Here is a 17,010-nt window from a genome sequence, read left to right as displayed (position 1 = left end):
CATGATTTTATAAACTTCTACAAGGATACCCCTCAGTCTCCAACACTCAAGGGAAAAAAGTCCCAGCCTATTCCACCTCTCCCTGTAGCTCAAATCCCCCAATCCTGGCAACATCATTGTATATCTTTTCTGAACCCTTTCAAGTTTCACAACATCATTCAGATAGGAAGGAAACCAGAATTGCACGCGAGATTCCAAAATTGGCCTAACCAATGTCCTAAATAGCTGCAACATGACCTCCCAACTCCTGTATTCAATGGTCTGACCAATAAACAAAAACCTTCTTCACTATCCTATTTACCTGTGATTCCACTTTCAAGGAGCTATGAACCTGCACTCCAAGGTCTCCTTATTCAGCAACACTCCCTAGGACCATACCATTAAGTGTATAAGTCCTGCTAAGTTTTGCTTTCCCAAAATGTTAGAGATCCTTAATGTCACACTTGGAGTAATTGAGATGTACAGCAGGAAACAGACTGGTACATGTCAACCAGCTATCCCAACCTAATCTAGTCCCAACGCCAGCACCTGGTCCATATCCCTCCAAACCTTCCTATTCATATACCCACCCAGATGTCTTTTAAATGTTGTAGTTGTTCCAGCCTCCACCACTTCCTCTGGCAGCTCATTCCATACACATACCACCCTCTGTGTGAAAAAGTTGCTCCTTAGGTCTATTTTATATATTTCCCCTCTCACCCTAAACCTATGCCCTCTAGTTCTGCACTCCCCCATCCCCAGGGAACAGACTTTGTCTATTTATCCTAATTTACCTAAATTTACCTCGCATTTACCTAAATTAAACTCCATCTGCCACTCCTCAGCCCATTGGCCCATCTGATCAAGATCTTGTTGTAATCTGAGGTAACTTCCTTCACTGTCTACTGCACCTCCAAATTTCGTGTCATCTGCAAACTTACTAATGATTCCTCTTATGCTCATATCTAAATTATTTACATAAATGATGAAAAGTAGTGGACCCAGCACTGATCCTTGTGGCACTCCACTGGTCACAGGCCTCCAGTCTGAAAAACAACCCTCCACCACCACCCTCTGTCTTCTACCTTCAAGCCAGTTCTGTATCCAAATGGCTACTTCTCCCTGTATTCCTTGTCGAACACCTTACCGAAGTCCATATAGATCACATTTACTGCTCTGCCCTCACCAGTTCTCTTTGTTACTTCTTCAAAAAACTCAATCAAGTTTGTGAGACATGATTTCCCACGCACAAAGCCATGTTGACTATCACCAATCAGTCCTTGCCTTTCCAAATACATGTAAATCATGTCCCTCAGGACTCCCTCCAACAACCTGCCCACCACCAATGTCAGGCTCACCAGTCTATAGTTCCCTGGCTTGTCCTTACCACTTTTCTTAAATAGTGGCACAATGTTAGCCAACCTCCAGTCTACTGGCACCTCACCTGTGACTATCGATGATGCAAATATCTCAGCAAGGGGCTCAGCAATCACTTCCCTCGCTTCCCACAGAGTTGTAGGGTATACCTGATCTGGTCGTGGGGATTTATCCACTTTTATGCATTCCAAGACATCCAGCACCTCCTCCTCTGAAATATGGACATTTTTCAAGATATCACTATCTATTTCCCTACATTCTATATCTTCCATGTCCTTCTCCATCGTAAACACTGATGCAAAATACTTGTTTAGAATCTCAGCCATCTCCTGAGGCTCCACACAAAGGCCGCCTTGTTAATATTTGAAGGGCCCTATTCTCTCCTTAGTTACCCTTTTGCCCTTAATGTATTTGTAAAAACCCTTGGATTCTCCTTAACTGTATTTGCCAAGGCTATCCCATATTCCGTTTTTGCCCTCGTGATTTCTCTCTTAATTATACTCCTGCCTTTATACTCTAAGGATTGGTCAAATACTGCTTTGTTGTCACGTGAAATCATTTTCACTTTATCTCTGGAATTCAAATTTTTGTTGATGTTAGTACCATGGGTGCAATGATGTCAGAAGTTGAGTGGTCTTGACAGAACCCAGAGTGAGCCTCAGTGAGCAGGTTGTCAATAAACAAGTGCCTCCACTTAGAACTATTGATGTCACTTTCCATCTATTTGCTTATAACTGAGAATAGACTGATAGGGTAGGACTTGGCTAGGTTGGATTTATCCTGCTTTTTGTGGACTGGACATATCTGGGCAATTTTCCACATTGGCAGATCAATGCCAGTGTAGCAGTACCAGACAGAAATATTTCCACTCTGCTGGCATGATTTCACTGCAAGTAGGGAAAATCTCTACTAATGCCCATAAATAGAGCTTCCACCATGTTTCTTTCAAATTTACAGCAGGACAGAACACAGGCAATCCCAAGGAAATTGCTGGCCTAGCTCTTTGCCCATTACTTGGACCTTTCAGTTGTAGAAAAATACTGCTTCCAATAACTTAAATGCTAACAGTGAAAGATTCAGACATCATGGCAATGTAATTATGATAGAGATTTCCCACCTCCATTTGCACAGGAGTGGTACATTTTTGTAAAGCAGTGGCTCTCAAAGTGAAGCCTACAGACTGCCTGTGTTCTACAAAGGTTCAACTGGTGCCCACTGTCTGGTCCAAAATTGAACTGACCAAAGTTGGCATTTTGTGATAAAAGTTTGGTCTTCGCAACAAGTGTGGTCCAAATATTTGATCCTCAGCTCTGAAGGACCTGGCATGCCATGAACATATAACTCAACCATTGAATCATCAATATTTTGGAGGCAGAAAGCAATAAAGTGGAATTGGCTGAAGGCAGACTCCAACATGAGACCGAAGCTGTTCAGCTCAGAACCAGACATGAGCTCACTGATGTCTCAACAAAAGCTTCAGCATTTTTCCATTAATCCTGATGAATTATTTTGTGGTGACAAGAGAAAGCGAGTGAAGTGATCCATAGGGTCACTTGTTCCATCGAAGTGACCTGTGGATGTGAACGTTTAAGTACCACTTCTATAAGGCAACATTTCTGTCACAGAAAAGTTAGCCACTGCTTTTCTTTACCAATCAGCTTTGTTCTAGTTTCTGATATTGGTCAATTGTAGCAATTACATAACCTACTCATATACAGCAGATATGTATAACAGTCATGAATAAAATACAAATTATGGAATGCAATAAGCAAAAGGTGAACTTTGTTATAAGAGTAATTATGATTCAAACACATTTTAGCCTTTCGGTACTAGACAGTAATGAGTTGTTTCTTTTCATCCAATGTGTACTGGGAATTTCTAAAAGCAGAAATGTTTCTGAACTTTAGTCTGCAATATGCACATTACTGAAAGCATTTAATCTGTTGTAACTATCAGTGTCTAATCTGTGTTCATTCAGTGTAAACTGATTACCTCATTGTTTGGTTGCTGCTTACGGATTTAAGGAAGACATTTTGTGAAATCCTGAGTTCAGAATTACAGGGTATTATTATAATGGCTACAGGTTAGCTGTATTGGATAAAACTTAAATACAACTCAACATTGTGAATGTAATATTTCTATTCCCTTTGATTTTTGAATCTAATTAACTAAAATACTGTAAGGATTGGAAAAACATAATTGCTCATGCAATAATGCTGCAACAAATGTTTAGCTTTTAAAACATTTGGATTGTTTGTCATTACTCAATAACATTTGCTTTTTACCACGACAAGTTGGCATATGTTTTATAGAATTAGTGGTTGAATCAGGAACTTTCCAAGTGAGGGGTAACATATAAACTGCATTCCTTAAAAATGAAGCGACTTTCAAGTTTTAATGGTGTCTTGGATAACAATGGGGTACAGTCTTAGAATTGTAACATCTCTTCTTACTACTCAACCAGTCTCCTTTGAACTGTTTCCTTGCTCACTTATTCCTTTAAGTAATATTTTCAGTGACAACATTTGGGCACATGTGAAAGTATGGCTATCCTCTGAAGTCTTCTGTTGTTTACTTGGATTACCAGAGCTCCAGACTTAGAATTAGCCTGAATTTTCTGTTATTTAAAGGAATAATTATGGAGTATTCACAACAGCAAATGCTCACATCCTCCTCCCTACAAAATGCAATGAAGAGCAGCCCATAACAAGGACTGTCCTGAGACGACATGGAATGTAGCTTGCAGGTCACCAGATATGACTGACAGGAGATTCCAAATTATTCTCTGTTAATTTTTTTTGAGAGAATGAAGCTTTCTATTAAAGGGATTATATAGAGACCATTTACCAAAAGAAACACTATTGTCCAAATGTGTCACTTTTGTGTTCAATGTATTCGCTTTGCCAAACACCCAAGATGTGAAATGCAAAATCACTGCTAGCAACCTGCAAATGTGGCACCACATTGGTGCCCCAAAATGGGCACAAAAATAATTGAAGTGAATCAACATCAACTTCCCAATCCAAACTCCTCCACAACCTTTTCTGGTAAAGCAGTTTGACACCTTTTGTTTACTTGGTCGTCACACTTAACATAAATTATCTGCTGCCTCTAGTCTTGTATACTGTATACCAACATACAAGCAAGCCACAAACTCCCCTGCTCATCTCCAATAGCTATGCATTTTTGCTGTTCTTTCATTCTAACTGCATTTCAAATGGCATCGTAACCCTGTGAACAGAATGCAGTTAATAGAAGCGTCTGTACAGTACACAAAAACAATGCAAGTAAAGGTCGTTCCATTGGAGCCACGTTAGCATCACAAGTAGATTTTCTTTTGTTGGAAACCACAGACTAAATTTTAAACGCACTTTAAGGTAGGGAGCAACAATTCGTCCAATTTTTGCATCATAGCAGGGGCAGCGTTTGCAGAAATCAGACCGGTTAAACAGCACTGACAGAGCTAAATCTCCAAACAAGAGTTATAGTTGCTTGGTTCGGGTTGCAATATAAATTGGAGCAGGCACGCACTGTACATTATAACAGCTAATGGTTCTCCGTCTTTTCTTCCTGAACTATTGGCAAAGTCCTATAAATATTGCGCGTATCGTGTAAACGTTATTGATAGATGCTGTGTCTTACTTGGATAAACTTTGGTACCCGATAACTACACTCAAATCACTATGGCAACAATCTCTAGCATTTAGCAAAGGAACAGCTTTTACAGCACAGTGAAACAAGCAAAAAGCTTCAATAAAGACAAAGAAAATTTCTGTACCTGTTAGCAGTTGGTTGATTATAACCAGGGCTGGTGCTTTATTGCAGTCCGGCATATAATCTCAATAAAATCTTTGAAATATGTTTTAATGTTTCTTTTTTGTAACTGACTGTTCTCCCCAGTGGTCTTGTTGATCCATTCTAGTCCATATTCAGATCAAAGGCGATGCAAAAGCAAACGGACAGCCTTTACATCTGAGCTCAGACGTTTAATGCTGTCATTAGCAGTTCCAACCTGACACAGACGAGGCTGGCACCAATGCTAGGGTCGGGGGTCAGGCGAGAGCAACCAGTTCCAACATTTCGTTCTTCCCAATCCCTCAGAGCCAGTGCACTCTCTCTCTCTCTCTCTCCCTCCTTTCAAGTGCAGATGTGTAAGTCTGTTCTGTTTGGGCAGTCTGTCTCCACACAGCTGTTATTCCACAACCTCACCTGAGTACATCCCTCTTGGCTGTTTCTCTCTCTCTCTCTCCTTGTTTGCTTATTTCATTGATCACTAAGAGTAGATAAAGAAAAAATGGCAAAATCGGCAGACAAATCAAGGATTTACAGAGCTGGCTGAGAGCGCGAGATCAAATCATGCTGTTTCCTGATAAAGCTGATAAGGACAAGATTGAAAATATTTTGCCTGTGTGCATCGAGCAATCATGCTTACGGTCTCTCTCTCTCTCTCTCATGGGGAGGGATTGAGAAGGCAGAGGCGGAAGCAACTCTGAACATTTCAAACAGGAGGGAAACCATTCCAACACTAGAATCAACCACTGAAAGTCCTGTGTTTGCCTTTGTAAGATTCAAGGCAGTTTTCCTTTTCATTTCACCCTACATTAGATAGGATTCATTTTGAAAGGAAGGCTTTTTTGGATCTAGTGTTTGATCTTCAATTGCCTACTGATTTGACTTGTATTTGTTAGTTAAGGAAAGACACTAATTAAGCTGCCAACATGACTTAGAGACAAATTTTGTGTGTTATTCTCCAGGGAAAATGATTCAGACGTTTTGCTGCTTGTAAAGGACAGTATTCTGTTGTTTTCTTTCACCTGCATCCAGTAAAGAGCTACAGCATTGAAAACCACATCTGGAACAGCAAAGGTCACATCAACTTGTTTATATTGACACCAGTTGTTTTCTTATGAGAATCTATTATTATTTAAATAAGAGATAATGCTAGGCAACTATCAGGGAATTACAGACAGAGCGAATAGACTGGGGCTATTTTCCCTGGAGTTTCAGAGGCTGAGGGGTGACCTTACAGAGGTTTATGAGGGGTGTAGATAGTGTAAATAAATGACGTCTGTTCCCCAGGGAGGGGGAGTCTTTAGCAGGCATAGGTTTAAGGTGAAGATTTAAATGGGGTTCTATGGGGCAACTTTTTCACAGAGGGTGGTGCATGTATGGAAGGAGCTGCCAGAGGAAGTAGTGGAGGCTGGTACAGTTACAACATTAAGAAGGGCATGTGCCCGAAACGTCGAATCTTCTGTTCCCTAGATGCTGCCTGACCTGCTGTGCTGTTCCAGCAATAAAGTTTCAACAGTTACAACATTTAAAAGGCATCTGGTATATGACTAGGATGGTGAAAGTGAATACTGCAGATGCTGGAGATTAGAGTCAAGAGGGTGGTGCTGGGAAAGCACAGTCAGTCAGGCAGCAGCCGAGGAGCGGGGAAGTCAATGTTTTGGGCAAAAGCCCTTCACCAGGAATAGGATGGGTTTAGAGGGATATGTGCCAAATACTTGCAAGTGGACTGGATTTATTTAGGATATCTAATCGGTATCAGTGAGTTGGATCAAATGGTCTGTTTCTGTGCTGTATGACTCTGAATTCAAGCTAACAGTGCAGCTAATAAACCTACCTCTGAGCGTGGCTGCTTTGTAACTGCCAGTTGGTATTCCCCATGTATCAAATCTGTCATCATATAAGAAACTATCAAAAATGGATACACAATACAATGGCATGTTAAAGATTTATGGGCTAGAAATTCCTGGCAAGCTGTTGTACAGTTAGAGATCCAATGGGTGGCACTTTTGCAGAACAACATGCACTAGCAATGGAGGTGGGTGCCATTAGGTTAAGGGCGCCCATGTCACTTACACCACCTCTGTGAATCTGCTGTGTTTTCCCTGGTGCCCTGGACAATATTGTTTCCTCAAACAACTTCACATAAAACAGTTTGTCCAGTCTAGTGCTTCCCACCATGATGATATTCTGAGCATTGAAAATTGGCGCAGCCCTTCAGTGGAAATTGAGAGAGGAGGGAGTGAGTGTGTCAGGTCAGGCAGCATCCAGGGAACAGGAGAATCGACATTTCGGGCATAAGCCCTTCTTCAGGCTTATGCCCGAAACGTCGATTCTCCTGTTCCCTGGATGCTGCCTGACCTGCTGCGCTGTTCCAGCAACACATTTTCAGCTCTGATCTCCAGCATCTGCAGACCTCACTTTCTCCTCCAGTGAGTGTGTCAGGCCTATTTACAGCAGGAGCACAGCTACTTCAACTTAGTTAATGTTCCACTGTGGCCATTGCTGCCTCAGAGCTTATGATCCCAATATTTCAGTTCATGATCCCACTTTGGGAAGCCCTGGTCTGGTCCTTGTTTCACTGCTACAAGGGGGACATGTGTATGTAATGTGGCAGCCATGTTCCCTGCATAGCAACAGTGACTACTTCAAGAAGTAGTTCATTTGATTGTAAAGTGCTTTGTCACACCTTGAGCTTGTGAAAGCAGTTACATAAATGCAAGTTCGTTCTTATTGTCAATGTAATCATTTATTAAATTCGCTAACAATGCATTTTTATGCAGTGTCGCAAACGAAAATATCCCAAGTTTCCTCACCAATAAAAGTAAGGCAAATGGCAGATTTAGGAGGCTGAGAAGTGACCTTATCAAGGTTTATAAAATTATGACAGTCATAAATAAGGTGAATAGGCAAGGTCTTTTCCTCAGAGTCCAAAACTAGAAGGTTTAAGTTTAAGGTGAGATGGGAAAGAATTAAAAGGGTCCTGATGGGCAAATGTTTTGCACACAGTGTGCTGCATATATGGAACAAACTGCCAGAGGAAATGATAGAGGTCAGTACAATTGCAGCATTTAAAGGGTATTTGGACAGATACATAAATGGAAAAGGTTTAGAAGAATATGGGCCAAATGCAGGTAAATGGGACTAGATCAGTTTAGGAAACCTGGTTGGCATGGATAAGTTGGACCTGAGGGTCTGCTTCTATGCTGTATGACTCTACCATTGATTTTGAAAATTAAAGTTGCATCAGTCCAATGAAATATTAACAAAATGTGAAAGAACAATGGTAGAGAGGGCAACATTTTAAATTCAACCACCCCCCTCCCCCCCACTCACTGAAGTGAGCTGGGGGTTGGACCGTGTAAAACTGGGAGGGTTGGCAGTAGGTGACATTCATGCCACAAACCCACCTCTGCTAGTCATTGCAGGATATGCAAGGTTTGTGAAGGTTTGTAGTTCAGGTTGAGGTTTAGGGTGTAGGTTTGCTCGCTGAGCTGTAGGTTTGATATCCAGACGTTTCATTACCTGGCTAGGTAACATCATCAGTGAGGACCTCCAAGTGAAGCTTCACCTGGAGTCGCCCCTAATGATGTTACCTAGCCAGGTAACAAAACGTCTGGATATCAAACCTACAGCTCAGCGAGAAAACCTACACCCCATTGCAGGATATGCACAGCTCACTTTAGACAAGTTGAGGGCCTCTTGCAGCCTACCTACAGGTTCTGGGTGAGAGGGATGTTGGCTGCTTATTTGGACATCATGTACTCCATGGAGCTATCACTTCTCAGTTGTGTGTCTCTCCCCACCACCACCAACAGCACCCCCGCCCACCCCCAAACAACCAACCCCACTCCCTCCCTCTTGAACTTCTCCTGGCTCCAGCAGGAAGGGATTGGATCTGGCAAGTCCATCCCAATTACCTCGCAGTCTGACCTCCTGCATGGCTCCTCAGCTCTTCATCAAAAACCAACAAATGCCACCACGTTCCATGGTGATACAAGGACTGGTTAGCTGCCAATCATCACCACCAGTTTGACCACCAGTCCTTGGAGGCCTGGTGTGCTTCCTCATGCAGGAAGTAGCCATGACCAAGGAAACTCACTTGAAAATTTAGCTATATTCTCCTGTGGAAGTGGCCTTACCCTGCCTTTTCAGCCAGTAGCCACAGCCTTTGTTTAATATCTGGTCCATTATGTGGGAGTATGGTGAGGGATACCCTGTCTCCACCAGTGACTTTCAACAAATCTTCTCCTCATATAGCTCCTGATGCTCTGTTCACATTTTGTCCAACTATGCTTAGCTGGTATTTAGCGCTGTCGTCTCTAACTTCCTCATTGTTCAACAGAAGATGGCAAGGAGATGCTGATATTACATGTATTGATTGCAAACACATTGATCTACAGAGCAACTTAACAGAACTGTTGTTCGCATGGATACAGATCATGGTCCAAACAGTAGTCCATGAAATGCATCAACTTGTATATTCCAGATTGGACCTCTTTGGAGATTGTGAAAGCAGTGAAATAATCTCAATTGCATTGGGGTCAGTGCACGTTATTATGGATCATCTATGAAGTTTATCAACCTACTGCAGCCAGAAAATCTTTGCAATTGGCTGCCTTTCAGGGAACGAGGGTAGGGGTCATTTAGCCTCACTTTGGCTTTCACACAGTCTTCGGTCAGATACCTGGAATGGCAAATACCTGGAATGTTTGGGTTCACCCTTTAACTGACCATTCCCTGTTCCTGGATTATGTCTTTACTGAACTGAGTGGAGCACACCTCTAGAACACTCTTATTTATAAAGACATATTTAGGCCAAAATCACCCTTGAAAATCATAGATCTAGAACTGCAGTCACTCAAAAAATTGAAGCAAGCTCTTTCTTTTTTGTGTGGTGATCCTTCTCTTTTCGTCATGCTTTAAATGTTGCATTCCTGTACAATTTCAATAACATTGTGTAAGACAAAGAATTTAAATGCACCAAAATATTAAACATACTTTAGATGTGAGATTGAATTTTGAAAATCCAACTAAACAGAAATAATGTAGAAATGATTTTGAACACAAAAAGCTCCTTGCAGTTTTTAATAACCTTCCTTCAGAGAAGTATGGGTCACCAGTAATACAAAGGAATAAAACTTCACAGCTTTTTAAATTTGAGGTTGGAAAAGTGCCATGTAGCCAATCCTACAATGTTAACAATGTGAGCTGGTTGCATTTGTTTAGATTACATCCTTTCAATGTATGAAAGGCTGAACCTCAGAATGTTGCTTCTTTCAGAATGGAATGTTCAATGCTGTTCCTTCTTAAATAGAAAAAGTAATCTCATTAAGATAAAGAAGAAGGTTTATAATCATACACTCAAACAAGTGTAAAATGTTTCAAATAGACGTTCCTGCTTTGCGAACTAATCCATCAAGTGGTTCATGTTCCCAATTTCTCAAAACGCTGATGTCGACAAATAGCCTTTTCTTTCTAAATGTGCTCTCTGCATCATTTCTTCTGAATTTTGTCTCTGCAAAAAGAGAATATTTTCAATGAGATGCGAAGTTGGTTCGCAGAAAAGAATGTAATGTGATGGCAGCGTTGTCATCCTTCGCATAATGCTTCATAAAAGGAGCACCAACCGTGAAAATTAGAATTTGTTAAAAGCTTGATATCCCCACCCACCATCAGCAGATGGCTCAGAATATGTGATAATGGATTTTGTGTATGAGTGCACTATTAATATTTACAATTCTAAATCCAAGTCAGCACTGAGCATTCCTTGAAGGAAGCGTTTCACTATTTAATAAAGCTAAATGTAAGCAAGGAGGCAGGTTGAAGCCTGCATCAAACTGAAGGTCAAAACTGATTTCTCTGTGGCCAGTAAAATGAAGAATCTAAGTGCTAAGGGATGTAGAGGTTTTCCAATTAAGAACTTCAAAAACGTCATGGATTAGACACAAAAAAAAGCATAATTTTACATAAAATTGTAAAGTATGTTGCTTGACTGACCATAGATGCAGTAGGATACCATTCAAGAATATTGCCCATTTCTCTTTGCAATATCTCCAGTTTTGGAATTTATTCAGTGGCATTAGCAGCATATTTAGTTGTGAAATAAGATAGTTTCTATATAGAAATGGAAACAGAAATCTAACGCCGCACTGATACTCTAAGTTTATGATCTAGTATCTCAGGCCATCAGAATTGAAGCTGAAAAGATGTTTGTCTAAACATACAGACAGAATATTCCCCTTTGAGTCATGAAGTGTGTTGGGCCATTTCCTGATATCATATTCCCAATTTCTGAATCATAGAATCCCTATAGTGTAGAAACAGGCCATTTGGCCCATCGAGTTCACACCAACCCTCTGAAGAGCATCCTATGCAGACTGACCCCCATCCCTGTATTTCCCAAGGTAATCCACATCACTAGACACTTTGCGCAATTTAGCATGGTCAATCCACCTAACCTGCACATCTTTAGACTGAAGGGGGGCAAACCAGAGCACTCAGAGGAAACCCTCACAAACACTGGGAGAATATCTGTCAGTGGAGTTTGCACAGTTGCACAAGAACAGAATTGAACCTTTGTCCCTGGCACTGTGAGGCAGCAGTGAGCCACTAATTCACACAGAATTTTCATCTGGAGTTGGGGCCCAGGCACCAAGACAGCTGCAAGGCAGGAGCACATCTGGGAAGGTATTGAGAAGAAAATGAGGACTGCAGATGCTGGAGATCAGAGTTGAGAGTGGGGAGCTGGAAACACACAACAGGTCAGGCAGCGTCCGAGGAGTAGGAGAATCAACATTTCGGGCAAGAGCTGTTTGAGTCAGGCACAGTAGAAGGCCAGCCTTTGCTCACTGGAACATTGGTCCCATTCTGTACAAGTTTATTTGACTATCTAGTCTTCATTTCCCCATCTATCTCCCCCATGTGTCTGCCTGGCCCTTATACCCACTTCCATAGTCCCAGTGGATCCTCCAAGCTCCCCTTGTATCCTCCATACTGAATCTCCCTGTAATAATCTTGAAAAGACACATCAGGGTTTCAAATTTTTTTCCTGCTTGTTTTCATTTTCATCATGAACACGCGTTTGAAAAAACCTAAAGATGGTTCTTGGAAATATATTTCCAAATTATTTAGTGAAAGTAGTACTCCCTCTGCCAATTTATTAATCACTATAGTGTAAAACTCATTTGCCATACAACACAAAGGGAGTCTGAAATACTCATGTAATCAAAACAGTAAGGCATTCAAAACTCAGTAGAAAAGAAAATCTCTCTTAGAAGTTCATAAAGCTCAATCACACATGCACACAACTACTGAAACTCAAAGCACTCTCTCATTTCAAGAACTCATCAATCAGTCAAAATAAACAGCTTCAGAAAGTCACCCGCCTCATAAAATACCAATCCATGTCCAGAGAAAGTTATATCTGGAACAGGCAGTGAAAAGGTGACCCTACCACCACTTTACATAAACTTTTGTTTGTGACCTTCCACATTTCCACTCCAGGAACCTGACATTCTTCAGGAAAAGCATAAGCAGCACCCAACATCCCCCAGCTTGGCCTCCCATCATAGACTCACTCAGCAATGGAAGAGGGGGATGTGGTCATTTCATTCAAGATCAAACAATGTTTTGAATGTTCTTAATATAGGGTAGCAAAACATAAAGAATGAGGAAATACAGGTATCAAGCAAAGTGAAACAAAAATAGAAATTACTGGAGAAACTCAGCAGGATTGCCACAGATCCTGACAGACAACCTGTGTCCGTGTGGGTTTCTTCCGGGTGCTCCGGTTTCCTCCCACAGTCCAAAGATGTGCAGGTCAGGTGAATTGGCCATGCTAATTGTCCATAATGTTAGGTGCATTAATCAGAGGAAAATGAGTCTGGGTGGGTTACTCTTCAGAGGGTCAGCATGGACTTGTTGGGCCGAAGGGCCTATTTCCACACTGTAGGGAATCTAACCTAGTCTAACATGCTGAGTTTCTCCAGCAAATTTGATTTTGTTTCTGATTTCCAGCGTTCACTGACCTAGCTATAATTTGTTCAGGGATGGAATTGCTCCTAATTGGTACCTTAAATTAAGTGCTGAAACTGCATAAAATATATTCTTTAGAATTTTTGCAACTATTATATTAGTTGTGGCTCAGTTGCTGTCACTCTTTCAATAAAGTTCTGGATCCAAGTTCTACCCTAGAAATTAAACACAAAGGAAAAAAAATCAAGGCTTGTATTGCAGTGCATATAGATAGGGTGCTGCATTATCAAGCGTTATCTTTCAGGTGGATGTTAAACCGAGACCTTGGGTAGACGTAAAAGCACCTATGGCATTATGCATCGAACAGCAAGGAAATGATCCCTGGCAGCTTGGTCAATGTTCAAACTGCAAAAACAGATAATGTATTATGTAATATCATATTACTTTTTGTGGGAGCTTACTGTGCACAAATTGGCAGCTATGTTTCCTCTACTGCATCATTGACTGTACTTCAAAAAGTATTTCATTGGCTGCATGCTTTGAGATGTTTTATCATGAAAGTTAGAATATAAATGTAAAGCTTTCTTTTTTTAGGCCATTTCCCCATTACTTGTGTTCTGTCTTGGATAGATTGGTGCCATGTACAATACGCACCTTGGAGATTCTTAAGTTTCCATGAGTGCTTTAATTCTCTGATTGATGGTCCTGATATTTCTTTGGATCATGAATGGGGAAAATAACTTTTGCATCGACGCTGACTTGCAGTTTGTCTGTTGTTTTAAAGCCTATTTAATTAATTCTCAATGTCAATGTAGCCTTCTATTAAAAGATGCTCTCCGTGTTAATAAAAGTAAAGTCTTGCAGATGCTGGAAAACTGAAGCAAACAGAGAATGCTAGAGAAAATCATCAGGTCTGGCAGTATCTGTGGTGGAGATAGATATGCTTTTGTTTCAGATTTCCAGCCTTTACAGGTTTTTGGTTTTTGTTTGAGAGGTAGCACAGTCAGTGGCATACCTGAAATAAGATGGAAATGCAAAATAAAATTTTAAAATGTCAACTGTTCTCAACAATGATAGGCCAGGCAGTGGAACAATGCACATAAATATTTCTCAGCACAATGCTGCTTAAAGGCAGGATACTAAAATTAAACAATTCAACAGCAATTTAATTAATTGGCAGAGGGAGTATTATTTTCACCAAATAATTTGGAAATATATTTCCAAGAACCATATGTAGGTTTTCTTCCAATGTGTGTTCATGATGAAAATGAAAACAAGTGGAAAAAAAAACATGAAGCCCTGATGTGTCTTTTCATGACTATTAGATGCTTTGAAAGAGAGAAAAGGACGCAATGTTGTGATTATTCTCAATCAAATACATTTTGCTGAAGTGAACTTTCACATAAATGCGCTGGTGAGTGCTGAGTGCTTGAAAGAAAGTGTTACATTCTTTCCTGTTGGCTGTCCCTGGCTGCAGTCCAGAAGCTTCATACTTGGCAACTCAGCCATTCATGGAGACATTTGTCAGGCTCAATTAAGAAAGACATTGATTCCTATGTGATTAACATATGAGAGCTCCTGTGGATCCATCCACGTTTCCTGTTCTTGTACATAGTACATATTGGTTAATGGACAGCTTGCTAATTAATATGTTCTTTTACTTGGATCTGAGGTTTCCAAAAACAATTTACCCTGGGTGTTGTAATCAGTACAATGCATGAATTATTATTTAATCAGGAATATACACTTGAAAAGCAATAGTCAGATTTCCATTCCATTTATACTCAGTTACTGAATTGTAACCCTCTTTGTAATGGCTACTCAGATTTTTTATCAGTAATTGACATAAATACATCACGAGTACTGCAATTTATTCAAACTTCTCAGTTCTACGGATCCTGAAAGCCTCTAAATAGTACCACTTGACTTGAGTTGCTATTTGAGAGGAGCTGGCAGTTCATTTCTAACTATATTGCTTCTTAAATCTTGCTTCCATTATGATTTTTCCACCCTTTCTTGCTAAAGATTTCTGAAATAATACAGTTATAAAAGTTGCTTCATCTAGCTTGATGAGACTGTCTAAAATATTCTGCACTGTTATATTTCTACTTCTAATATTTTGTTCCTAATAATCATATATTTCTAGATTTAAGATTTAACATTTAAGACCTCTCTCTTATTTAAGTTAGGATCATTACATTTACCCTGATTAATATTATTTTCTACTGTCAACAATAATTGCACCTCATTTGCAGTAAATGTCATGAAGAGAACCATATTCATATTGCCTGGAGGAATCAGACTAAACAGTCACAAATGCATTTTGGGATATTTTTAAAATTCTCTCAGTATTGCAGACTTCATCATCAACTGTTTAGCTGTATAACTAGTCTCACTTTTAAAGTAAGATGGCAAGTTTAATTAGCCAATGGATCTGCTTATTACAGCTACCTTTCTTCCAGATATTTGTAGTCATTAATTAATACTATCCATTATCTGACTTAGAATCCTCCCTAAATACATAATCATAATGGGAAGGATGGTGGACATAGAAGCACTACACAAATTAGTCATAATTTGATGTTAATTGACATAAAATTGACCAAGAGAATGCAGTAACAAAAATGATAGCCAAGGTTTTGTGGTTAATAATAAAGCCACGGCACTCATTACAACCCTTGAGGAAAGATGTCCACAAAGAGCTAGTGATGTCCTTTCCCAACATTAGTTTGAATCGGCACTAATTTACAGGATTTCCAGCTGCACATCAGTTGATATCATCAAAAGGACATGCAAAAAGGCAGTCTCACAGGTAGCACAACAGCAAATAAAGTGCACTGATTACCCTTGGCTTTAAGTTTTTTTAAAAAATGAAATAAATGATTGGGATAATATTGGAGAAAATTGACATTATATAAACATATCATTGGTTTTCCAGGGTTAGAAGGGCTTTTTGCTGTAATTGTAAAATTGGTAAAAATTGTTAAAACGTAGGTGAATTTTATGCAGGTGATTGAGCTTTCAACCATCAGCTGAAGTGGCAGTGAGAGAGCTGTATTGCCTCCTTTAAAAGAGCTCTGCTGAATACAAGCTAATTATATAGTCAACAGGCCTTTTGTGACAATAACATTGCCTGCTGTTGATTTAGGACTAATGGTGGTTAGATGACCCATAACACGGGCATTAATTATCTTCTAAGGGCCTCAATTTGATGCAGGGTGGGAACACTATCTATGAGTCGTCTTGCCATGGACTTAATTGGAATTTGTGATGATGCTGTCACTTTATAAAGGTTATTTTGTCCTTTTTTTTCAAGAGAGGTCAAAATGGCAGAGGTGCTGAACTGTCTGGTTTAACAATGGCAGGAGGGTGGCCAGTTCTCCCAGTTCAGGTTTTTTCTAGTTTGGTTTAGTTGTAACACTGAGATGCTGCTGGTTTAGCCAGTGCAGAAGCTGCTGCAGTCCAGAGAAAGGTTCCAAGCTTCAGCAGGACACTTCCAACTGAATTTTTCTCTCCTGAAATCGCTTTAGAAGTTACTCCCCACTGCCTATATGAACCTGTGGTTGAGTTTACCTTTTGCCAAGCAGTCTGTTTTATGGGATGTTGCTGGACTGGAGCAGTTCCTAAGTTAAGTTATTCCAAATTTCATTTTCCTTTGTTTATTTCAATTGTAGTATTTAAATAAATTCTGGTTTGCTTAAAGCCGAGTGGTTTGACCAGCTGCATCACACCTTGAATATCCACTCCACACACTACAAAAAGTAGTAAGGGTTTAGGCTACCCTCTTAAAATAGTTAGGGTCTGGACTGGTCCATAACAGGATTGAAGTGATAAAATTGCACAGTCCACACCCACCTCCATCCTGCCCAATTAGGTGCCATCCCTGCT

At 40.2% G+C, this 17,010-nt stretch overlaps 1 protein-coding gene across 5 annotated transcripts in view; it reads right to left on the bottom strand.

Moving 5' to 3' along the window:
• The window catches only part of LOC122559554 (protein shisa-like-1), a 162,072-nt gene extending 156,326 nt beyond the window's left edge, over positions 1-5,746 (bottom strand). For all 5 annotated transcript variants that reach the window (XM_043709214.2, XM_087997391.1, XM_087997393.1 and 2 more), the window contains exon 1: positions 5,135-5,746. The gene's annotated coding sequence lies outside the window, so the exon portion shown is untranslated. The remainder of the gene's footprint in view (positions 1-5,134) is intronic.
• Between the last annotated feature and the right edge of the window lie 11,264 nt (positions 5,747-17,010).

Source organism: Chiloscyllium plagiosum, unplaced genomic scaffold, assembly GCF_037043375.1.
Source record: "Chiloscyllium plagiosum isolate Xiang-an unplaced genomic scaffold, Cpla_swu_hap1 HiC_scaffold_19, whole genome shotgun sequence".
NCBI classification, from domain to species: Eukaryota; Metazoa; Chordata; class Chondrichthyes; order Orectolobiformes; family Hemiscylliidae; genus Chiloscyllium; species Chiloscyllium plagiosum.
Note: the sequence above shows the minus strand (reverse complement) of the source record. Positions and strands in the feature narration are given on the sequence as shown.